Genomic DNA, 4,953 nt, shown 5'->3' with positions numbered 1-4,953 from the left:
ATATTGATAAACTTAACCCTTCCTGGCAATACAAGGATCTAAGACATCTCCAGATGCCTTGTGATGGAAAATGCTATCCACATCCAAAGAAAGAACTATGGAAGTTGAATTGCTATTTTTTTTCTCTTCTGTTGAGTTTTGTTTCCTCTTTCTGATGGTTCCTCCTATTGGTTTTAATTTCTACTTACAACATCACTAATGTGAAAATATGTTTAATATGAATGTAAATGTATAGCCTACATTAGATTGTGTGCCATCTTGACGAGGGTGGTGGGGAGGAAGGAGGAGAAAAATTTTAAACTGAAAAGCATATGGAAGTGATTGTTGATAAAGCAAAATAAATTAATAAAAAATAAAAAACAATATATGTGTGCCTGTGTGTGTACATACACAACACATTTTTCCAATACATAACATCAAAATTTTATAGCTGCTAAAGTTTCAGATTCAGTTTCTGACATATTTTTCATTTTCTGTTAAAAGATGCAAATTCCTTTCCAAAACAAAAAAAAAAATAGAAATGAATGGAAAACAGCATTTATTAAGTGTGCATTTTATGCCAACCATATAAAAAGGTTTGTGAGTGTGTGTGTGATTTCTTTTGTAAAGGACATCGAGTGACATACTGAATAATATCTTCAGCCAGTGTTTTACAAAAGATACAGAAACATTGCACAGATGAATTGTCTTTGTATTGATCCTGTGTAAAAGAAGGAGTATTATATTAAAATATAAATTAAAAAGTGTGTTTCTATGACAGGTTCTAATAATATAAATAATTTAGTTAAAAAAAGAGGCCAGAACATGACAATGCTGAATTAATGCATAATTAACATTAGGTTATATACCTGAAATGTAGAGTGCACTGAACTAGATATAAGATAAATATGATATAGCCTCTGTTCTCATAGAATCCAAAAATTATAAAATTTTAGGTTTATAGATAGAAGGGATCACAGCAGTGACCTATCCCAATCCCCTCCTCTTACAGATGAAGCAACTGTATCTGAGAGGTATAGAATGTTGTTGATATTCAGTCATATCCTACTGTTTCTGACCCCATGTATGGACCTTTGTCTGCCAGGTGATGACTCTGCTTTTTAGCATGCTATCCAGATTTTCCATAACTTTTCTTCAAGTGTCTTTTAATTACATGGCTGCAGTCACTATCTGCAATGATCTTTGAGCCCTAGAATATAAAATCTGACACTACTTCCATTTCTCCTTCATTTTCCAGGAAGCAATGAGACCAGTTGTCAAGATGTTAGGGTTTTTTTTTTTTTTTTGTAAAGCTTCAAATGAACTTTTTTTTTTGCTTTGTGTTGAGGCAATCAAGATTAAGTGACTTGCCCAGGGTCACACAGCTAGTAAGTGTCAAGTGTCTGAGCTGAGGCTGAATTGGAACTCAGGGCCTCTTGACTCCAAAGCTGGAGCTCTATCTTCCATGCCACCTAGCTGCCCCTCAAATAAGCTTTTACACTTTCATCTTTCACCCTCACTAAGAGACTTCTTAATTCCTCTTCACTTTCTGCCATCAAAGTGATATTGTTTGCATGTCTGAGATTGTTAGTATTTCTCCTGTAAAATTTAATTTCAGCTTTTGATTTATCCAGCCTAGCATTTCACATGATGTACTCTGCATATAAGTTAAATAAGTAAGGTGAAAAAAAAGAACCTTGTTGTACTCCTTTTCCAAGTTTAATCCAATTAGTTTTTTCCCTATTGAGTGATTTCCCTATGAATGAGATTTGAATACAGGTTCTCTGACTACATAGCCAGTGATTATTATACTTACCATACTACATATCAAAGAGAATGGAGCCCTTGTATTTGCAATTTAATAGTATTATATTATATTGTTCTTACAAGGCACTAGAAATTTAAATGATTCTTGGGCAGAATCTTATTTACTTTAGAATATAGTCCTCTGATAAGTGCACATAAATACACTTCTAGATAAATGGAGAATTTAAACATCAAAGGAGAAAAAAAAATTCCTAAAGTCTTTACCATCAGTTGTAAATAGTGATAGCAAGATGATTTATTTTCCTAAGGGTTTAAATATATTGCACAGGATTTCATAAATCCCTAGGGATTCTTTTTAGTTTATGTTTGATGATATAACTTCTACCCATTTCTACCCTACTACAACAATGTAAAGAGCTTTTTTATGTTTGACAAGTATTGAGATTTTTAGAATGACTTCTTAGCATCCATGGAAATATGGAACTTTGGAACTATGTTCTTAGCATAACAGAAAGTTCTGTTTTTATTGGGTATTCAGCTAGAGGTTGCTAGTTCTCAATTAAAGACAGTTGATCAAGTTATGTTTGTTTCATAAGAAAAGGTGGGAACAGAGATATACATAAGCAATATATACCTAATACACCTACTCTTCTTCCCATTTCTTCTCTTTAAGTTGACTCTGTCATACAACTTGTAACCCTTCTGTTAAGTTATGGATTGCTAAAGGGTGGGCCTCATTGCTATAATTCACTATCAGGGCTCTGAGACTCTGGTAGGCAGCTGAGGTGTGGGGCAGAGATCCATTTGTACTACTCAAAACTCTGGCTCCTGACCCCTGACTTCTGTATTTCCCATTTAAGAAATCAGCCAAGATGACAAGACCAACTCAACTGGAGACATTAGAATTCCACTTGTAAGCCTAATGTATTTTTTCCCACCAATGCATACTGTGGCCCTGAAATATAGTGGGTACAATCTTGTTAAAATAATAGTATGGAGGTAAATGAGTAGAGAGCAAATATACCCCAGGTAACTAACAATTTTGTCAAAAAGCAAACTTTCCCTTTTCTTCTATGATGTGCAGGAATTTCCATTTTTTGTACTTTACCTAGCTAAAACATTCAAGAAGTTCCTGGGGAAACCGCATCATGTGTTTACAACCTTTGCTGCATCATAGATCTTTTCTCATTCTGGCAAAGCCTAGGAATCCCTTCAAAGAATAATGCTTTTAAATGCATAAAATAAAATATATACTTTGGAAAAGGAAGTGTATATTATATATGTATGTATGTATGTATGTATGTATGTATGTATGTATGTATGTATTTATGTATGTATTTCCATCTAACTTCAAGGACACCTTAAAATCTATCCATAGGCATATCCTGGGGGGTCTGGAGATCCCAGGTTAAAAATATTATCTATGAAACTATACCATTTTTGTAAAGAAACAACAAATGATATTGCAATATTTACAAGACTATAGAAATTCTTTTTTTTGTTTGTTTACAATTACCTAAAATAAATCCAAGTACAAGGTATTAGAGGACAGGGTTGGGGTCTCAATGATATTAAGGCTGAGCTTTGAGTGCTTCTACCAGAGGTAGAAGAGGATCTTAAGTTTATGTATTTAGAGCTGGAAAGCACCTTTTAGATCACTTACTCCCCTACTTTCATTTCTTATACAGTAGGGGAAAAATTAGCAACCCAGAAAAGATTAGACCTTAGTGGAGCCAGGATTCAAATTTAGTGATTCTAATTTCAAAATCCGTGTTTGTTCTATTCCATTATATAGTCATGGATGTGTTGATGACTTTATACTACTGTCAATCAAAACCTACTTGGGCTATTGCCACCAGCATAAATCTGTATGAAGTTGGATTTCTAGGTTACTTGTGGATAGATTGGAAATAGATTTTTAAAGGGAAAAAGTATTTCAAGTATGTTATAGACATTATGATTATTGTTTCCTATTTTTCAATCTACCTCTAGCTAACGCTCTGACCATTTTTCAGTATATTGTTAATTATGTACAGACAGACTTTCTGGATCTGAAAGCTATGGCTAAGCTATGTGATATATACAATTTCTTTGATGTACCTAATGTTCAGTTTATTCTTCAAGCCCAAGAAATGTAAATTATACAAATCCAGTTGTAGGCAATTAGAAAGTGTTCTTGGTTCTTACATAGCCCCAAATGGACACTGTCTATGATCAGGTGGTCTAGGATGAAATTTGTGAAATTTGGGCCCTACCATAGTTTCTGGGGTTCGCTAGTTTCTAAGAACAATTCATCCTAATTATATTTCCTTATTTAAGTAAACAGTTGTCTCTTCTTTCACATGACAAGCATGTCTGAACATCTTACATGCAGCTCTCCATGTGTTTTTATGTTCCTGAAGGATTTTTTTTCCTGTGGGGATGGGGGAAATTTTGACATCCACTTCCTTCAATTTCCCTATACTACCTTTGTGGAACCCAGAAGTACCATTGGGCCTAATCAGGTTTCTGAAGAGCATTGACCAGTCATGGAAATAACCTATATCCAGACTGAGCCCCTTCTGAGCTATGTAATCTTAGACACGGTTTCACCACTTTGTCCCTCAGTTTACTCAACTGTGGAATGAGGGGGTTGGTTAGATAGTCTGCATAGGGCCTCCATCCAATTATACAATTCTAAGAATCTGTTATACTGTTATTTGCATAGTAGATTTGCAGTTTTATGTGCAATGTTCTTTTTTATTGTACTGCTACAGAAATGCTTGTTTTATTCCACAAAATTTTTTAAAAAAGTCTGTTTTCCTATCATTTTAATGGTTCTGAGACTTGAAACATGAAATACACCATGAAGGAGACCAAACCAAAGAGAAGTAGAAAGTTCATTTCCACAAGTTGAAAATATAATAATAGTTATTATTATTATTATTATGACTATGATTATGACTACAACTAGGACTACCCTTATTTCTACTACAACTACTATCACCACTACTTTTTGTTGAAAATTTAAAAAAAAAATTTGGAAGAGAAGTGTAAGGAAACTAAATATTCTGAGGACAGAGATTTTCCTTCATGTATTAGAATTACTGATTTTGATTGCTTTTTTTCTTTAATCCTCAATATTGAATATCTTTTAGCTTTTATACCATCTCAAATATTAAATTTATTGAACATGAATAATGTGAAAGTAATCAAAAGCTTATCAGT

This window comes from Vombatus ursinus, unplaced genomic scaffold, assembly GCF_900497805.2.
Source record: "Vombatus ursinus unplaced genomic scaffold, bare-nosed wombat genome assembly UNPS02014313.1, whole genome shotgun sequence".
NCBI classification, from domain to species: Eukaryota; Metazoa; Chordata; class Mammalia; order Diprotodontia; family Vombatidae; genus Vombatus; species Vombatus ursinus.
This window is presented reverse-complemented; position numbering follows the sequence as displayed.